The sequence below is a fragment of the Scyliorhinus canicula genome, chromosome 4 (assembly GCF_902713615.1).
Source record: "Scyliorhinus canicula chromosome 4, sScyCan1.1, whole genome shotgun sequence".
In the NCBI taxonomy this organism is placed as follows: Eukaryota; Metazoa; Chordata; class Chondrichthyes; order Carcharhiniformes; family Scyliorhinidae; genus Scyliorhinus; species Scyliorhinus canicula.
The window spans coordinates 16,242,078-16,263,758 of NC_052149.1; the positions used below are offsets into that span (position 1 = coordinate 16,242,078).

The 21,681-nt window shown below is 47.6% G+C and overlaps 1 protein-coding gene across 1 annotated transcript in view; it reads left to right on the plus strand.

Moving 5' to 3' along the window:
* LOC119964379 (heparan sulfate 2-O-sulfotransferase 1) overlaps positions 1 to 21,681 on the plus strand; it is a 362,490-nt gene that overhangs the window by 284,694 nt on the left and 56,115 nt on the right. The gene's annotated exons all lie outside the window — the stretch shown is intronic.

The window sequence follows — 21,681 nt, forward strand, 5'->3', positions numbered from 1 at the left end:
GGAGAGTGAGCGTCAGCAGGGGGTGGGGGTGGGGGGGGGGGGGTAAGAGTAGAGTAGGAGGGAAAAAATGGCAGAAAGTACCGGTGGGAGAGGAGCGGGCTTGTGCAGTATGTTATGATTGAAGTATTGAAAGTACATGGATGTTTGCACATTTTTGCCTTTTTTGCTTTCTTTCTGTTGATGTCTGTAACTGTTTACAAAGCCAAAAACTACCTCAATAAAATTGTTTATTTAAAAAAAGGAGTCAATTATGTTAAAGCAAGGATGTAAAATTGATATGTATCAGTTGTAATTATCTGTAAATTCAGTGTTGCAGATGGCCTTGCCTAAATGCTTGTGAAGTGAAATATAATGCAAGCTAATTGTTTATGTTGAATAGAGCAAGTTTTGCTAGACTGTAGAAATTTTTGTAAATTGTTTTTAATGGGGTTGTAGAACCCAGTTAGCATCCTTGTTTTCCAGAAAGATGCTGTTCTCATTAATGTTGTAATGACAACTTGATATCAAAAATGCATGAGCACACAGCAGCATAATTCTGTGCAGCAGCTTGAATAGTAGAGAAAATAGAAATGTGCTATGTGCCCTCTGGTGGTTAAGTCTCTTATTTATCTCGCACACAACCTAGCTTTTGAAAACTGTTTCTGTGGATAATACACACTTTGAAGATAGGTTATGATTTTGTGCATTCTATCTGTAAATGGTTCAGCTTTCCTTCCAGCAATCGGTGTAAAAAGGGAATATTGTTCACTCCAGCAGTAATCGTACCAATAATTATAAAAACATGATTGGATGAATTCCCTTGGTCTTCCCCATTCTAAGGACTACAAATCAAGTTTTGGAGTTGTTAACAGGAAACCAGGCCATATTTAAAATTCATATTTTAGCATAAAACAACCCAAACTATTTTATCTCTATCATGTATAATAGGATTCAGACAACACGTGTACAATATGACTTCACAGCTGCTGGGTCATTTACAATAAAGGCTGAATAAAAGTCTACTTTGAAAAGTAATATTACGTTGCGTAGGGAAGAAGTGTTGGCAATTCTGGACAAGGTGAAAATAGATAAGTCCCCGGGGCCAGATGGGATTTATCCTAGGATTCTCTGGGAAGCCAGGGAAGAGATTGCTGAGCCTTTGGCTTTGATTTTTAGGTCATCATTGGCTACAGGAATAGTGCCAGAGGACTGGAGGATAGCAAATGTGGTCCCTTTGTTCAAGAAGGGGAGTAGAGATAACCCCGGTAACTATAGGCCGGTGAGCCTAACGTCTGTGGTGGGTAAAGTCTTGGAGAGGATTATAAAAGATACAATTTATAATCATCTAGATAGGAATAATATGATTAGGGACAGTCAGCATGGTTTTGTGAAGGGTAGGTCATGCCTCACAAACCTTATCGAGTTCTTTGAGAAGGTGACTGAACAGGTAGACGAGGGTAGAGCAGTTGATGTGGTGTATATGGATTTCAGTAAAGCGTTTGATAAGGTTCCCCACGGTCGTCTATTGCAGAAAATACGGAGGCTGGGGATTGAGGGTGGTTTAGAGATGTGGATCAGAAATTGGCTAGTTGAAAGAAGACAGAGAGTGGTAGTTGATGGGAAATGTTCAGAATGGAGTTCAGTTACGAGTGGCGTACCACAAGGATCCGTTGCTGTTTGTCATTTTTATAAATGACCTAGAGGAGGGCGCAGAAGGATGGGTGAGTAAATTTGCAGACGACACTAAAGTCGGTGGAGTTGTAGACAGTGCGGAAGGATGTTGCAGGTTACAGAGGGACATAGATAAGCTGCAGAGCTGGGCTGAGAGGTGGCAAATGGAGTTTAATGTGGAGAAGTGTGAGGTGATTCACTTTGGAAAGAATAACAGAAATGCGGAATATTTGGCTAATGGTAAAATTCTTGGTAGTGTGGATGAGCAGAGGGATATCGGTGTCCATGTACATAGATCCCTGAAAGTTGCCACCCAGGTTGATAGGGTTGTGAAGAAGGCCTATGGTGTGTTGGCCTTTATTGGTAGAGGGATTGAGTTCCGGAGCCATGAGGTCATGTTGCAGTTGTACAAAACTCTAGTACGGCCGCATTTGGAATATTGCGTACAGTTCTGGTCGCCTCATTATAGGAAGGACGTGGAAGCTTTGGAACGGGTGCAGAGGAGATTTACCAGGATGTTGCCTGGTATGGAGGGAAAATCTTATGAGGAAAGGCTGATGGACTTGAGGTTGTTTTCGTTAGAGAGAAGAAGGTTAAGAGGTGACTTAATAGAGGCATACAAAATGATCAGAGGGTTAGATAGGGTGGACAGCGAGAGCCTTCTCCCGCGGATGGAGGTGGTTAGCACGAGGGGACATAGCCTTAAATTGAGGGGTAATAGATATAGGACAGAGGTCAGAGGTGGGTTTTTTACGCAAAGAGTGGTGAGGCCGTGGAATGCCCTACCTGCAACAGTAGTGAACTCGCCAACATTGAGGGCATTTAAAAATTTATTGGATAAGCATATGGATGATAAGGGCATAGTGTAGGTTAGATGGCCTTTAGATTTTTTCCATGTCGGTGCAACATCGAGGGCCGAAGGGCCTGTACTGCGCTGTATCGTTCTATGTTCTATGTTCTATGTTCTATGAGGAGTTTAAATTATTTTTATGCTGTTAGAAATGCTCCTGATTCTGATATATTTTCACGGATGTTAATTATTTTGTCCCTTGCTTTTCCCACCCATGCCATCCCAAACAAAATGCTTACATTAACTTGATTTATTGGCAGAAAATGCTGGGGAAACCCAGCTGGTCTGGCAGCATCTGTGGAGAGAGAAACAGTTAACGTTTGAGTCCAGTATAACTCATTTTCGTTATATTTTGCTTTTATTTGCTGTCTGTTTATGCTTATGTTAGGTGCATTTTTTCTATTTCCTGTGTCAGATGATCTTTATGCATTTTACACATGGGCTGGAATTCTCCGGCTGTTCGCTGGCGACGGGATTCTCTGATCCCGCCGGCAGCGCACCCCCGTCTGCGGGTTCCCCAGCAATGCGAGCTGGCTTCAATGGGAAATCCCACTGGCAGTGGCGGGGACCGCAAATCTTATCGCCAGTGAACAGCGAGCCGCCTCCCACCGCCGAAAAACATGTGGCTGGGGGCAGGAGACTCCAGGAAATGGTGTTGTTGCATCCAAACTGTGCTACTTGATTTTTTTTCTTATTGGCCTCTCACTGTGATACAAATGTTCTGCATGAGTTCCTCAGGATGATGTCCGAGGCCTATCAGTCTTCAGCTGCTTCACCAATGACCTAAGGATGACTGCTCAATATTCAGTCCAATTCGCAACTCCTCAGAGACTAAGGTATTCATGTCCAAATGCAGCAAGACCTGGACAATATCCAGGCTTGGACTGACAAGTGGCAAGTAATATTCATGCTACACAAGTTAGATTTAGATTTATTGTCACATTTATCGAGGTGCGTTGAAAAGTAGGTTCTGCGTACATTCCAGGCAGATTGTTCCATACATGAAAAACATAGGAAATACGATAAATACAATACACAATGTAAATATATGGACATAGAAATGTAGTGCTTCTAAATCGAGAAGATGCATAGAGAGATCAGTTCAGTCTATAAAAAGGTCATTCAGGAGTCTGGTAACAGTGGGGAAGAAGCTGTTTTTGAATCTGTTAAAGTGCGTGTTCTCAGACTCTCATCTCCTGCCTGATGGAAGAGGGTGGAAGAGAAAATAACCAAGTGCCAGGTAATGGCCATCCCAAGCAAGAGAGGGTCTAACCATTGTCCCCTAACACTCAATGGCACTACCATCACTGAATCCCCCACTATCAAACATCCTGGATTGCTGCCACTGATCAGAAATTGAACTGGACTAGCCGTATAAGTACTGAGATTACCAGAGCAGGTCAAAGGCAAAGTATCGTGTGGTGAGTAACTCATCTCATGACTCCCAAAACCTGTCCACAATCTACAAGGCATAAGTCAGGAGTGTAATGGAATACTCTCCACTTGTCTGAATGAGTGCAGTTACAACAACGGAAGGGTGGCACGATAGCACAGTGGTTAGCACTGTTGCTTCACAGCACAAGGGACCTGGGTTTGATTCCCGGATTGGGTCACTGTCTGTGCGGAGTCTGCATGTTCTCCCTATGTCTGCATGGGTTTCCTCCGGGTGCTCTGATTTCCTCCCACAAGTCCCAAAAGATGTGCTTGTTGGGTGAATTGGACATTCTGAATTCTCCCTCAGTGTACATGAACAAGCGCAGGAGTGTGGCGACTAGAGGATTTTCACGATAACTGCATTGCAGTGTTAATGCAAGCCTACTTGTGACACTAACAAAGGTTATATTATTATTGTTATTAACAACATTCAAGCAGCTTGACCCCATCCAGGACAAAGCAGCCCACTTGATTGCTGCCCCTTCCACAAACATTCAATCCCTCACAGATTAACAATGGCAGCCATGCATGGCATCTACAAGATGCACTTCTGGAACTCACCAAGGTTCCTTTGGCAGCACCATCCAAACCCATGACCACTACCACGTGGAAGGACAGGAAAAGCAGATACCTGGGATCTCCACCACCTAGAAGTTATCCTCCAAGCCACTCCCCACCCTGACTTCATAATATATCACCATTCTTTCACTTTCGCTTGGTCAAAATCCTGGAATTCCCTCCATAAGTGTTGCCTTTTTTTACCTGCTATAAATATGGCAATCAATAAGGTTGCCCTTCTTTCTTTAGATATCAATATTATGTTGCTCAGAGTCGCCAGGTATGAAATGATACCACCACAAGGTTCAACCGGGTATCGATCAGAGCCAAACACCAGTTAGTTAGTTCAAGATCAATGGTACTTTATTTACACACAAGATTAATCATGCAACATAAACACTACTAGTTAACCTTCACCTATCAACCATGACAACCTGTACTTAGCTTCAGGCACCCAATTTAGGTCAGAGGAACAGTGGCCTTTATTCGAATCTGGATCTACTGGGTCTGGAGAAGTAACTGCTGCTCAGCTGGGCTCATCCATCTGGTAGCGGGCGTTGAACTTGCTTCTGGTGGTGCTGCACTTGGAGGTGGACGTTGCCGGAGCGCCAGGTCCAAGAGAGATCGAACGCATGGCGGTCTCTCTCATTATCCTTGGGAAGTTTTGCGCTCTTTTGGGTGGTCCTTCGGTTTGGACCCTATTAATTGGGTAGTTCTTGATCACTGTATTTGATTTGAGCCAATAAAGGGGTGGGTGCCTTGATGGTCGGCCGTGTCCTAAGCGATCATTGACCCTGTTTTTGATGCTTCCTGAGTACAGGGAGTGGCGCCGAAATGTCTGGGATTGTATCGGTTGCTCAAGTATCAGTCTTTTGTCTTGCAGAGATGGGCCATCAAAATGCTAATCGGTTGGGGGTTTCAATGCTGTCTGGATTCTTCGCTCACAAATATGCATTCAGGATCTGAGCCTGCCTGAACCTTACATTGTCCATTTTTCCCGTTATGCTTTGCGACCATCCATGTTTCTTATTGTAAGTGGCCATCCCAAATGGTTACAACAGCACTTTGGGTGTACCTACGCTTAGGGACTGCAGTGGTTCAAGAAGGCAGCTCACCACCACCTTCTCAAAGGCAGCTATGGATGGGCAATAAATGCGGGCCTAACCAGCGACGCCCACTTGCCGTAAATGAATTTTTAAAAAAGGATACCTTCAATCATATCACAGACCATTTCTTGAAATTGATCTCTTATGCTTAAGTCTTAACCCATGGAAGCAATATTCTATCCCAGCTCTAAGTATCAACATACCACAAACATTTTTTTTAATCATCTGAATATCTAATGCATGCAGAAGTTTCTTAAATTATTTACCAGCCTGCAAGCCAGGTTATTGAATTGTCCACAGAGTTGTTGAGTTCTAACTGTCCGTCAAGCCAGGAGTACAGCATTGGCTTTCAAGGTTATCTAGTGCTGAACATAGAACATTACAGCGCAGTACAGGCCCTTCGGCCCACGATGTTGCGCCGTCCTGTTAAACCCCTCTAAAGTCCCTCTACACTATTCCCTTATCGTCCATATAGAACGATACAGCGCAGTACAGGCCCTTCGGCCCTCGATGTTGCACCGACATGGAAAAAATCTAAAGGCCATCTAACCTACACTATGCCCTTATCATCCATATGCTTATCCAATAAATTTTTTAATGCCCTCAATGTTGGCGAGTTCACTACTGTTGCAGGTAGGGCATTCCATGGCCTCACCACTCTTTGCGTAAAAAACCCACCTCTGACCTCTGTCCTATATCTATTACCCCTCAATTTAAGGCTATGTCCCCTCGTGCTAGCCACCTCCATCCGCGGGAGAAGGCTCTCGCTGTCCACCCTATCTAACCCTCTGATCATTTTGTATGCCTCTATTAAGTCACCTCTTAACCTTCTTCTCTCTAACGAAAACAACCTCAAGTCCATCAGCCTTTCCTCATAAGATTTTCCCTCCATACCAGGCAACATCCTGGTAAATCTCCTCTGCACCCGTTCCAAAGCTTCCACGTCCTTCCTATAACGAGGCGACCAGAACTGTACGCAGTACTCCAAATGCGGCCGTACTAGAGTTTTGTACAACTGCAACATGACCTCATGGCTCCGGAACTCAATCCCTCTACCAATAAAGGCCAACACACCATAGGCCTTCTTCACAACCCTATCAACCTGGGTGGCAACTTTCAGGGATCTATGTACATGGACACCGAGATCCCTCTGCTCATCCACACTACCAAGAATTTTACCATTAGCCAAATATTCCGCATTTCTGTTATTCTTTCCAAAGTGAATCACCTCACACTTCTCCACATTAAACTCCATTTGCCACCTCTCAGCCCAGCTCTGCAGCTTATCTATGTCCCTCTGTAACCTGCAACATCCTTCCGCACTGTCTACAACTCCACCGACTTTAGTGTCGTCTGCAAATTTACTCACCCATCCTTCTGCGCCCTCCTCTAGGTCATTTATAAAAATGACAAACAGCAACGGCCCCAGAACAGATCCTTGTGGTACGCCACTCGTAACTGAACTCCATTCTGAACATTTCCCATCAACTACCACTCTCTGTCTTCTTTCAACTAGCCAATTTCTGATCCACATCTCTAAATCACCCTCAATCCCCAGCCTCCGTATTTCCTGCAATAGCCGACCGTGGGGAACCTTATCAAACGCTTTACTGAAATCCATATACACCACATCAACTGCTCTACCCTCGTCTACCTGTTCAGTCACCTTCTCAAAGAACTCGATAAGGTTTGTGAGGCATGACCTACCCTTCACAAAACCATGCTGACTGTCCCTAATCATATTATTCCTATCTAGATGATTATAAATCGTATCTTTTATAATCCTCTCCAAGACTTTACCCACCACAGACGTTAGGCTCACCGGCCTATAGTTACCGGGGTTATCTCTACTCCCCTTCTTGAACAAAGGGACCACATTTGCTATCCTCCAGTCCTCTGGCACTATTCCTGTAGCCAATGATGACCTAAAAATCAAAGCCAAAGGCTCAGCAATCTCTTCCCTGGCTTCCCAGAGAATCCTAGGATAAATCCCATCCGGCCCCGGGGACTTATCTATTTTCACCTTGTCCAGAATTGCCAACACTTCTTCCCTACGCACCTGAATGCCATCTATTCTAATAGCCTGGGTCTCAGCATTCTCCTCCACAATATTATCTTTTTCTTGAGTGAATACTGACGAAAAGTATTCATTTAGTATCTCGCTTATCTCCTCAGCCTCCACACACAACTTCCCACCACTGTCCTTGACTGGCCCTACTCTTACCCTAGTCATTCTTTTATTCCTATCCAACGACCATTTGAATGCGTTTAGTGTTGGCGAGTCCACTACTGTTGCAGGCAGGGCATTCCACGCCCTTACTACTCTCTGAGTAAAGAACCTACCTCTGACATCTGTCCTATATCTATCTCCCCTCAATTTAAAGCTATGTCCCCTCGTGCTGGACATCACCATCCGAGGAAAAAGGCTCTCACTGTCCACCCTATCTAATCCTCTGATCATCTTGTATGCCTCAATTAAGTCACCTCTTAACCTTCTTCTCTCTAACGAAAACAGCCTCAAGTCCTTCAGCCTTTCCTCATATGATCTTCCCTCCATACCAGGCAACATTCTTGTAAATCTCCTCTGTACCCTTTCCAATGCTTCCACATCCTTCCTATAATGTGGCGACCAGAACTGCACACAATACTCCAAATGCGGCCGCACCAGAGTTTTGTACAACTGCAACATGACCTCATGGCTCCGGAACTCAATCCCTCTACCAATAAAGGCCATCACACCATAGGCCTTCTTCACAACCCTATCAACCTGGGTGGCAACTTTCAGGGATCTATGGACATGGACACCGAGATCTCTCTGCTCGTCCACACTACCAAGAATCTTACCATTAGCCCAGTACTCTGCCTTTCTGTTATTCCTTCCAAAAGGAATCACCTCACACTTTTCTGCATTAAACTCCATTTGCCACCTGTCAGCCCAGCTCTGCAGCTTATCTATGTCCCTCTGTAACTTGTAACATCCTTCTGCACTGTCCACAACTCCACCGACTTTAGTGTCATCTGCAATTTACTCACCCATCCTTCTACGCCCTCCTCCAGGTCATTTATAAAAATGACATTTATAAAAATGAATACAAAGAGACCAAGCCAATTGATGTATCTACACTCCAATGGTGAAATAAACGTGTTGGCTGTCACTAAGGTCATGAAGTGGTTGAATTATAAACATGGTACACTGGTTAAGGGAATAAACATGCTATCCTTACTCAGTTTGGCTTATTTGTGACTCCAGTCCCACTCTAACATTGTTAATGCTAAAGTTGCCTCCGAAATGGCCCAGCAAACCCAGTTATGTCAAACTACCAAAATGAAAAATGAGACGGAAACAGGATCAACTTGGATATAAAAGCAGGACTCAATGAAGGCATACCCAGCACAGTTGACATCTGTGAAGTCATCACCACTAATTCTCAGGACAGATGCAAAAAAGAACCCTCCCTCCCTGTGGTGATATGTAAATACACTGTAAATACACAAGGGGTTAATGTAAATACACGTAGACTAGCTAGACACTAGAGGGAGCACCAGAGACATGACACACAGACATTCAACCAATAGGTCAGTAAGATAGGACATGACCAATGGGCATTCACGATATACACAGAGGTGACACCACCACAGGAGGGCATTACACCAACCCATATAAAAAGGACACAGCACACATGATCTTCCTCTTTCCAGTGGAGACACTCTGAGTACAGACAAAGGGTTGATTCAACATCACACCCACCACGTGGATTGTAGCAGACTGGTTCGTCAGTCTGAGTAGCTACAGAAGGATTAACAGTAGAGGCGAATCCGAGTAGGAGAATTGTAAATAGTTTAATAAACATGTTGAAGTTATCTCCACGTCTGAACCTTCCTTTGTCAGAGTGAACATCAAGGAAGCAGCTTATGCTACGCCAAGAGCATAACAAGACACCCTCCCCATGAACTAATCAAGCAATAGATTAACCGTCATACTCACAGAACCATACCTATCAACCAATGTTTTGGGCTCCATCTGGCATGAATTGTCCCAACAGCAGGACAGATAAAACTGAGGTGGAGATACAGTGATATATACAGTTGCTGGTCACAGAGTGTGTAGCAGTTGGTAAGAATACCCAGTTGAGGCGGTACAGTGGTTAGCACTGCTGCCTACGGCGCTGAGGACCCGGGTTCAAATGCCAGCCCTGGGTCACTGTCCATGTGGAGTTTGCACATTCTCCCCATGTCTCATTGGGTTTCACCCCACAACCCAAAGACCTGCATGGTAAGTGGATTGTCCATGCTAAATTTCCCCTTAATTGGAAGGAAAAAAATAATTGAGTACTCTAAATTTATTTTTTTTAAAGAATACGCAGATGAGAGAACATTCACTTCTTAACTTCATTGGTACATTGGCGAGACCATGCAGACGCTGTGTCAACGAATGAACGGACACCGCGCAACAATCACCAGGCAGGAATGTTCCCTTCCAGTCAGAGAACACTTCAGCAATCAAGGGCATTCAGCCTCTGATCTCCGGGTATGCGTTCCCCATGGCGGCCTTCAGGACACTCGACAACGCAGAATCGCCGAGCAGAAGCTTATAGCCAAGTTCCGCACACGAGTACGGCCTCAACCGGGACCTGGGATTAATGTCGCATTACATCCATCCCCCACCATCTGGCCTGGGCTTGCAAAATCCTACCAACTGTCCTGGCTTGAGACAATTCACACCTCTTTAACCTGGGGTTACCCCTATCTTTGGATCAGTAAAGATTTAATTACCTGCAAATGCTCGCATTCTAAGCATTGTCTGGCATCTTTGAATTTGTCTATTTATGTGTTTCTGGAACATACCTCTTCATTCACCTGAGGAAGGAACAGTGCTCCGAAAGCTAGTGTTTGAAACAAACATGTTGGACTTTAACCTGGTGTTGTAAAACAATTAAGACACTAACTAGAGGATGAGGCTCCATAAACAATCTCATTCGATTAATTGAATAGATTGACTTGAATTTTATGGCATCAGTCACTATAGAAATGAACTTATCTTTATTAGTATCAAAAACTGCAATTAAGTCTGTATACTTATAAATAAGATGTTTCTCAGCAACTCAGCCATTAACCAATCCAAAGAGAAAGTGCTGGGAAATCTCAGCAGGTCTTGCAACATCAGTAGGGAGAGAAAAGAGCTAACGTTTCGAGTCTAGGTGACCCTTTGTCAAAGCTAAAAGACAGAGAGAGTAGGAAATATTTATACTATGGAGTGAAAATGAAAGATGAGTCATAGCCACAAAAAGCCAGGGAAACAGGGTGCTAATAGCCACGGAAACCAATGGAAAAGAGTGCTACTGGCAGTCCCCAGAGAGAACAAAATATGTGAAAGGCCAAACAACCGAGAAACTAACATCAGGGGATAAACTGTGACAAATGTAGATGTGGGGGGAGGGGAAGGGGAAGCAAAGGGGAGACAGGGTAAGGAAAGGTGGATATGATGGGGAGGTGGGGGAGGAGGTAAATATATGTAAAGAAAGACCAGAAAAAAATAAATGGTAAAAGACATTTAAAATGAAATGGGATGGAAACAAATGGGTCGGGCTGGGGCTAGTCATCTGATGTTGTTGAATTCGATGTTGAGATCAGAAGGCTGTAACGTGCCTAACTGGAAGATGAGATGTTGTTCCTCCAGTGTGCGTGAGCTTCACGGGAATATTGCAGCAGGCCAAGGACAGACATGTGGGCATAGGAGCAAGGTCTTGTGTTAAAATGGCAAGCAACGGGACGGTCAGGGTCCTGAATACGCACAGACCGAAGGTGATCAGCAAAGCGATCACTCAGTCTGTGTTTGGTCTCTCCGATATAGAGGAGACCACATTGGGAGCAGCGAATGCAATAGACCAGATTGAAAGAGGTGCAAGTGAAACGCTGCTTAACCTGGAATGAGTGTTTTGGGCCTGGGATGTTAAGCATGGAAGAGGTAAAGGGACAGGTGTTGCACCTTCTGCGATTGCATGGGAAGGTGCCATGGGAGAGGTGTTGGGTATGGTCGATGGGTGGACTAGATTATCTCGGAGGGAACGGTCTCTGCGGAATGCTGACAGAGGGAGTGAAGGGAAGATATGTTTGGTGGTGGCATCATGCTGGAGTTGTCGAAAATGGCGGAGGATTATGCTTTACATACCGAGGCTGGTGGGGTGAAATGTGAGAACTATTAACCAATCCAGGTGAGTTCTGTCTTGAATATTAAATAACTACTAAAATGGACTTGATATCCATCTTGAGAAACAGTTGCTGAACAATATCAGAGGCATTCTGTGAGCCTTTCAATTTTGAGCTCATTGTTGTGTGATTTGTTTGTGTCATATACCGTTGCACCAGCAGATGGCAGGGTTGTACCACATTACTTACTTGTGGCTAGAACATAACGTTATTATCTCATCCTTTTGATAAGAAATTTATATGGTTACAAACATGCACACTCTTCTAGGGTAATACCGACCAACTCTGACATCATGTCTGCAAACAGGCCCTTTGATTCTTAATTTTCTTTAAAATGAATACACCCTGCTTGCTTTGGCCTGCAAAACCCTCATGATGTAACACTAACAAACCTTGTATTGGCCTACAATCGGACAATAAATTCATAATGTACGTATGCGCTGCTGCATTATTATGCGACTTTTCCATTGTGCTACTTTTATTATGCTACTTTTCCATGTTTCACACCCAGGTGTTTGAAATCAAGTAGCTCAATATATGTCTGAGGTTTCTACACTTGGCCCTTTGCTAACAATCATTTACCTATGCCACAAACCACCCATTATAAACCCACTGACTCCCATAATTACCTCGACTGCAGCTGTTCACACCCCACATCCTGCAAGAACTCTATTCCATTCTCCCTATTCCTTTGCCTCTGTCGCAGCTGTTCTGATGATGCCACTTTCCAAAATGGTGCTGCTGATATGTCTTCATTCTTCCTTAATTGTGGTTTCCCACCCACTGTGGTCAACAGGACTCTCAGTCGTGTCCGACCCATTTCCCACACCTCTGCACTCACCCCCTCTCCTCCTTCCCAGAACCAAGATAGGGTCCCCCCTTGTCCTCACTTTTCATTCCACCAGCCTCCACATTTAATGAATCACCCTCCGCCAATTCCGCCAACTCCAGCATGATTACATCACCAGACGCCTCTTCCCCTTACTCCCCCTGTCAACATTTCACAGGGACCGTTCCCTCCTGGGTACCCTGGTCCACTCCTCCATCATCCTCAACTCCTCACCCTCTTCCCACGGCACCTTCCCTTGCAATCACAGAAAGTGTAACACCTGCGTCTTTACCACCTCCCTGCTCACCGTTTCAGGCCATCTCTTTTTCAAGTGAGCCAATGCTTCACATGCACCTCCTTCAATCTGATCTATTGCATTCACTGCTCCCAGTATGGTCTATTAGAGTCATAGATGTTTACAGCATGGAAACGGGCCCTTCGGCCCAGCTTGTCCATGTCGCCTAGTTTCTATCACTGAGCTAGTCCCACTTGCCCGCATTTGGCCCATATCTCTCTATACCCACCCCTTGTCCATGTAACTGTCTAACTTTTTTAAAGGAAAAAATTGTACCTGCCTCTACCACTCATTCCAGATGCTCACCATCCTCTGTGTGAAACAACTTCCCCTCTGGTCTCTTTTGTATCTCTCACCTTAAACCTATGTCCCTGGTTCTAGACTCCTCTATCTTTGGGAAAAGATGTCAACTATCTACCTTACCTATCCTCCATTATTTTATAGACCCCTATAAGATCATCCCTAAGTCTCCTACGCTCCAGGGGGAAAAAAATCTTAGCCTATCCAGCCTCTCCTTATAACTCAGACCATCAAGTCCTGGTAGCATCCTCGTAAATCTACATTGGGGAGACTAAACGCAGACTGGATGACCGCTTTGCAGAACACCTCAGGTCCATCCACAATGGGACCCAGCCCCTCCTGTCGTTTGCCATTTCAACGCACTGTCCTGCTCTCACGTCCACATGTCTGTCCTTGGCCTGCGACAATGTTCCAGTGAAGCCCAACGCAAACTGGGGGGGACGGCACCTCATCTTCTGATTAGGCATGTTACATGCAGCCTCCCGGACATAATATTGAGTTCAACATCTTCAGTCTTTGAACTCTCTCCTCCACCTTCACCCCATTTTTATTTCTATCAATTTATTTTTCTTTTCATTTCTTCCATTGATCTGTTTTTCCCTCACAATTGTTCCCCCTCTCCCCCATGGGTTGGTTTAGCACACTGGGCTAAATCACTGGCTTTTAAAGCAGACCCAGGCAGGCCAGCAGTATGGTTCAATTCCCATACCAGCCTCCCCGAACAGGCGCCGGAATCTGGCGACTAGGGGCTTTTCACAGTAACTTCATTGAAGCCTACTCGTGACAATAAGCGATTTTCATTTCATTTAATTTTCATTCCACTTGGGCCAACTGTTCCTAGTTTCCCTTCGACACACTACTCAACTTTGTTCTGCTATTCACACATTCCTTTTGTCTTTTGTCCTCAACGTCTTTGTCTATCTCCACCTGTCGCTGCCCCCTATCCAGCCCACCGCTCCACGCCCAGGTTAGCGGTTTAGCATAGGTAAATAAAAGCAAATTACTGCGGCTGGAATCTGAAACAAAAACAGAAAATACTGGACAATCTCAGCAGGTCTGACAGTGTCTGTGGAAAGAGAAGAGAACGGCCCCCCACGACAGCATAAATCTGACCCCATTTCTAGTTTTTCTAGCTTTGACCAAGAGGCATCCAGACTCAACGTTAGCTCCCTTCTCTTTCCACAGACACTGTCAGACCTGCTGAGATTGTCCAGTATTTTCTGTTTTTGTTTCAGATTCCAGCCGCAGTAATTTGCTTTTATTTACCTATGCTAAACCGCTAACCTGTGAGATTACCCCATGTGCTGCAAGCATCATCCACAACAGTGGTGATAACCAGCATATGAATGCAAAAGACAGAGCTGAATTATTTGAAACCATCTTTAGCAAGTAATGCAAAATGGAAGATCTTTCTCCTGTGGCCCCCACATTCCGCTCTTGAACAAGAACTGAGTTCCAGAAACAAGGTGACTGACTGCTCTTGACATCAAGGTAGCACTCGACTGAACGTGGCACCAAGGAACCCTGTAAGAACAAGTCAATGGGGATCAAGGAGAAAACTCTCAGTGGCTGAGGTTGTACCTGGCCCAAAAGAAAGATGGATGCCAAACATCTTGGCCCCACAACATCACTGCAAGAGTTCCTTAAGGCAGAATTCTGGGATCCAACTCTCTTGAGCTGCTTCATTGACCATCTACTTCAGTAACCAGTGACATCCTTAAGACTGAAATAGAGTCGTTCACTAATGATTGGACAGTGTTCAGTTCCATTTGCAATTTCCCAGATAAAGTAATCGATGCCTGCTTGCAGGAAGATCTGTAAAATATCCAGACTTGGACAGATAGCTAGAAAGTAGCACTTGTGCCACACAAGTGCCAGGCAATGACATTCTCGAATGAAAGAGTCTCGCCATCTGTCTGACATTCAGTGCCATTATCATCGCTGAGTCTCCCATACTTGGGATACCTTAACCAAAACTGAACTGGACTAGCCACATAAATGCTGTGGATACTGGAGGAGGCCAAAGATTTGAGCAAAATTCTCCGTTTGGGAGACTTGAGTGTTGACGTTGAGAATAAATTGCGTGTGGTTCATGTTCCAGTTGTTGGCGCTGTTTCCGGCATCTGTGACACCCATAGGTCAGCCAGGCCCATCCAGGTCCAAGCCCTCTAGAGGACTGCCACCAAAGGCATTTCGGGTCAGAGGATGAGATACGGAGCAGGCCACCTTCACGTCTGAGGTGCCGCTTGGGGTCTCACCACGGTGAAACAGTAGACAACATAAAATAAGAAAGTTAGACACCAGTTAAGTTGGCACGGGTGCAGCACATAGGTTAGAGATAGGGGTCAGGGCACAACAATTGTACAGAGCACTATTAGAATCCCTACAGTGCAAAAGGAAGCCATTGGATCCATGGATGCATCAGCCCTTTGAAGGAGCACCCTAACCTTCGCACAATCCCCCACCCTTTCCTTGTAACCCACCGAGGGACAATTTAGCTTATCCAGTCCACCTAACCTGCACACCTTTGGACTGTGGGAGGGAACCGGAGGACCCGGAGGAAACCCACGTAGACACGGGAAGAATGTGCAAACTCCACACACAGTCGCCTGAGGTCTGAACCAAACCCGTGTACCTGGTGCTGAGGCAGCAGTGCTGACTATTGTGCCAACATGCCAACATTCCAACTATCGAGATCCTCAGTCTGAAGGGTGTGAGTATTGGGATGGGCTGGACTGGGCTGGGTGTACCGGGTGGAGAGTGTGGGTATTGGAGGATGGAATGGGGCAGGGCCCCAGGACAATTGAAGGGTGGTGGCGCGGTGGTTAGCGTCGCTGCCTCACGGTGCTGAGGATCCTGGTTCAATCCTGGTCCCGGATCACTGTCCGTGTGGAGTTTACACATTCTCTCCGTGGTCTGCGTGGGTTTTACCCCCACAACCCAAAGATGTGCAGGGTAGGTGGATTGGCCACGCTAAATTGCCCCTTGAATTGGATACCCAAAATCTTTTTTTAAAAAGGACAATTGAAAGGTGCATCTGAGGTCACCCTCGAAGGTGGCAGGGAATGGGGCCAGAAGTGTGAGGCTGCGGGACTTCCAGTGGCGGCTATGAGGGAGTAAGTCACGCATTTGGCGGCTCTCGCTCCGGTCAGACTTTAAGACCTTTTTCCCTGACTATTTTGAACTTTTGAGCGCTGGAGTTAAAAACAATAGCACTCTAGATCTGAATCCATACAGAGTTGTATGGACTTAAGGAGCAGGAGGGAGCGAAAACAGGCGAAGAAGGGGCTGAACAAAGGTGGTGTGGAAGCTCAAGTGGGAGGAAAGATGGCCGATGAACGGACCACGGAAAGGACGGTCCAGACAGCACTGGACAACATGCTGCAGGTCATGAAAGAGAGCTTCGCAGCACTGAAGTGGGATAATTTGGAACCGCTCCAGAAAGCGGTGGAGCGACTTGACCAGATGCTGGATGCTCAGGATAAGAAGGTCCAGGCACTGGAGAAGACAGTGGAAGAGCAGGTGGATTTCCAAACGGTAGCGGGCATGGAAATCAGTAAGTTGAAGGAGCAGCAATCAAGGCTGATGGACAAGCTGGAGAACCTGGAAAACGGGTCTTGCCGGCAGAATCTGAGAATCGTTGGGCTCCAAGAGGGGGCCGAGCATATGTGGCAGACATGCTGCAGAAGCTGGTGGGGGATGATTTCTTCCCACGTCCGTTGGAGTTGGACAGGGCACACAGAGTGCAGGCGAGGCAGCCACGAGGGGGGGGGGGGGGGTGGGGGGGGAGGAGGAGGCCCGGGCGATGGTGGTCAGGTTCCATAGATTCGTGGACAAGGAGCGGGTTCTACAGTGGGCCAAGAGCACAAAGAACTGCTCATGGAACAACAGTGTCCTGTGCATTTACCAGGATCTGAGCCAGGAGGTGGCCAGAAGGAGGGCAGCCTATATACAAATTAAACAGATTCTGTTTAAAAAGGTCAAGTTCGGGATACTTTTCCCGGCGCGGCTTTCGGTCACATACCGGGAACAGCAACATTATTTTGACGACCCGGAGGAAGCGATGGACTTCGCTAAGGGGCATGGATTGGTGCCGAACTGAGGACCCATGGACTCAAGTTAGAGTGTATTAAGGGATGTCTGCATTTGTTCACAGATTGCCCTTCGTGTTAGCGATGTCGTTCGGCATGCTCTTTTACTTAAAATTGGGGGTGTTCTTGTTCTTGGGTGTTTGCCTGTTTGAAAGTTTTAAAGTTAAAGCCAAAGTTATAGTTAAAGTTTAAGTTGTTCGGTGCTGGGGGGCTGTTCGGGTTCTCTTTGCTTTTTTTCTTCTTCTGGGAATGTTGCTTTGTTCTTTGTTTTCTCTCTGTTTCGGTCCCAGAGTGATTGCTCGAATAGGACTGTTCTGGGGAGGTGGTGTTGATGGGCGGGGGGGGGGGGGGGGGGGGGGACAATAGGTGGGAAACATGGTGGCGCCGGAGTTGAGAGCCACCAGGCTAGCTGCTTTGAGCTACTCAACGGAAGCGAGGTGGGGGGTATTATACAGCCAGTATATGGCAGGGGTTAGGTTACAAGAGGTTGTTGCTAGGGGGGGAGGGGGGGAAGATCTGCTGACGAGGGAGGGAACTGAACCTGGTAACAGGGAAGGGGTCGGGGGTGGGAGCTGCAAAGAGGCGGACCAGGGGAGACGCGGCACATGGGCAGGGGGTGGGCCCAAGAAGGGGGATGGCTGATTGGCGTAGGAGGGGGGCAGAATGCCCTCCAACCAGGCTGATCACCTGGAATGTTAGAGGATTAAACGTGCCTGTCAAGAGGACATGTGTGTTCGCGCACTTACGGGCTCTGAAGGCGGATGGAATGTTGCAGGAGACACATTTGAAAGTGGCGGACCAGATTAGATTACGGAAGGGCTGGGTTAGCCAGGTCTTCCATTCTTGGCTTGACGCTAAGACCAGAGGGGTCGCGATCATGATTAACAAACGGGTTAAATTTGAGGCGGACAGCACAGTTGCGGATGGGGGTGGTAGATTTCTCATGGTCCGGGGCAAGCTTGAGGGGGTGAAGGTGGTCCTAGTGAATGTCTACGCTCCAAACTGGGATGATGTAGATTTCATCAAAAGGCTGCTGGGGAAAATCCCCGACTTGGATTCGCACAAGTTGATTATGGGTGGGGACTTTAATACGGTCCTCGACCCCGACCTGGACCGGCCGTGCTCCAGAACGGGCAGGGTCCCGGCAATGGCAAGAGAACCAAGAGGGTTCATGGAACAAATGGGGGGGGTGGGGGGGGTAGACCCCTGGAGAATCAGCCGGCCGACGGGGAAGACGTTCTCGTTCTATTCACGTGTTCACAAGGTTTATTCTCGTATTGACTTCTTTATGAGTAGGGACTTTTTGGAGGGGGTGAGGGATACAGAATACTTGGCGATCACTATTTCGGACCATGCTCCACATTGGATCGATCTGCTGGTCTGCAAAGAAAGTTACCAGCGCCCACAATGGAGGTTAGAGGTGGGATTGTTGGCAGAGGAGAGGGTGTGTGAGAGAGTGGGGAAATGCATGCAGGACTACCTGCAGGTCAACGATACAGGGGAAGTCTCAGCAGAGGTGCTCTGGGAGGCGCTGAAGGCGGTGGTGAGAGGGGAACTGATCTCAATCCGAGCCCATAGGGACAGAACGGATAGGGCAGAGATGGACAGACTGGTGCAGGAGATGACATGGACGGATAGGGAATATGCGGACTCCTCGAGGGCAGAGCTACTGAGGGAACGACGGAGACTGCAGGCGGAGCTGGGAGCGCTATCCACTGGGCAGGCCGTAGAGCAACTCAAAAAGGCCAGGGGCGCGGTGTATGAGTATGGGGAGAAAGCCAGCAGAATGCTTGCACAGCAACTTAGGAAGAGGGAGGCGGCCAGGGAGATAGGGACGGTAGTGGACGGGGCAGGGAACCGGGTGGGAGACCCGGCAGGATTGAACAGGGTATTCAGGGACTTTTACAGTAAGCTGTATACCTTGGAACCCCCCGCGGGGCCGGAGGGGATGAGGCGCTTCTTAGATGGGCTGACCTTTCCAAAGGTGGGCAGGGGGATGGTTGAGGGGCTGGGGGCCCGGATTAGAGCTGAAAAAGTAATGGGGGGCCTGAAGGCCATGCAGTTGGGTAAAGCCCCGGGGCCGGTTGGGTATCCAGTGGAGTTCTACAAAAAATTTGCGGTTATACTGGGGCCGGTGCTGGTTAGGGTGTTTAACGAGGCGAGGGACAATGAACCGTGCTGCTGGCCTGCCTTGGTCTGCTTTCATGTAGACGCTAAACTGCTGGCCAAGATCCTGACGTCCAGAATCGAAGACTGCGTACCGGACGTGATTGTGGAGGACCAAACGGGGTTTGTTAAGAGCAGGCAGCTGGTAGCCAATCTAAGAAGGCTACTCAATGTGATTATGATGCCCCCGGAGGGCAAAGAGGTGGAGGTAGTGGTGGCAATGGATGCCGAAAAGGCTTTTGACCAGGTGGAGTGGGACTATTTATGGGAGGTGCCGGGACGGTTTGGATTTGGAGAAGGCTTTGTGGACTGGGTAAAACTGCTATATCAGGCCCCGGAGGCTAGTGTAAGGACGAACAGGACGACATCTGAGTATTTTAGACTACACCACGGGACAAGACGGGGATGCCCCCTCTCTCCACTGCTGTTTGTGTTGGCCATAGAACCGCTGGCAATTGCTCTGAGAGCGGCAAGGGAATGGTCAGGGGGGATAGAACACAAGGTCTCGCTCTACGCGGATGACCTGCTTTTGTATGTGTCAGATCCAGTGGCAGGGATGGGCGGGATTATGGAAATCCTTGGGGAATTTGGCTGGTTTTCGGGCTACAAGTTGAACATGGCAAAAAGCGAGATGTTTGTGGTGCAGGCAAGGGGTCAGGAGAATAGGCTGAGGGAGCTACCATTTAGGCTGGTTGGGGAAAGTTTTAGGTATCTAGGGATACAAGTGGCGCGCGACTGGGATAAGATGCATAAGTTGAACTTGTCCAGGCTGGTGGAGCAAATAAGGAGCGAGTTTCGGAGGTGGGATGCACTCCCGCTGTCACTAGCGGGGAGAGTACAGATGGTGAAGATGACGAAGCTCCCGAGATTCCTGTTTATTTTTCAGTTCTTTCTATTTTCATTCCGCGGTCCTTCTTTAAAAGAATCAATAAAATCATCCTGGGATTTGTTTGGGCGGGGAAGTCCCCGTGGGTAAAGAGGGGGATGCTGGAGTGGAACCGTAGCGAGGAGGGGCTGGCGTTGTCGAACCTCAGCAACTACTACTGGGCGGCTAACATAGCCATGATAAGGAAATGGATGGTGGGTACGGGGTCGGTTTGGGAGCGGGTGGAGGTTGCTTCGTGCAGGGGCACCAGCTTGGCAGCCCTGGTCACGGCTCCCCTGCCGCTCCCGCCGGCCAGGTACTCCACCAGCCCTACAGTGGTGGCGGCTTTACAGATTTGGGGCCAATGGAGGAAGCATGCGGGGGAAGTGGGAGCGTCGGTCTGGTCCCCAATATGTGACAACCACCCATTTGTCCCGGGGAAGATGGATGGCGTGTTTCGAGCGTGGCGGGGGTGGGAAGGATGGGCGGCTTGTTCCTGGAAGGGAGCTTTGCGAACATGAGGGCGCTGGAGGAGAAGTTCGGGCTGGCGAGGGGGAATGACTTTCGGTACTTGCAAGTGTGGGATTCCGTACGCAGACCGGTCCCGTCCTTTCCATGTTTCCACCAAGGGGGATCCAGGACAGGGTAGTTTCCAGGGGTGAGGTAGGAGAGGGGAGAGTCTCGGATATTTATAAGGAGCTTATGGGAGCGGAGGACACAGGGACCGAGGAACTGAAACTCAAGTGGGAGGAGGAGCTTGGTGGGGAGTTGGAGGGAGGCGTATGGGCAAGACACTCTGAGGAGGGTAAATGCAACCGTAACATGTGCCAGGCTCGGCCTGATTCAGTTCAAGGTGGTTCACTGGGCCCACATGACGGTGGCCCGGATGAGCAAATTCTTTGGGCTGGAGGACAAGTGTGCTAGATGTGGGGGAGGACCAGCGAACCATGTCCACATGTTCGGGGCTTGTCTAAAACTCGGGATACTGGCAGGGATTTGCGGACATCATATCCCGGGTACTGAAAACAAGGGTGGTGATGAGTCCGGAGGTGGCAATTTTTGGGGTGTCAGAAGACCTGGGAGTCCAGGAGGGGATAGAGGCCGACGTTGTGGCCTTTGCTTCCCTGATAGCCCGGCGACGAATACTGTTGGCCTGGAGGGACTCAAAGCCCCCAAGGACCGAAGTATGGCTGTCGGACATGGCAAGCTTTCTCGGCGTGGAAAAAAATCGAGTTCACCTTACGAGGATCACTATCGGGGTTCGCCCGGAGGTGGCAACCATTCATTGACTTCTTCACGGGGAACTAATCGTCAGCAGGGGAGGGGGGTA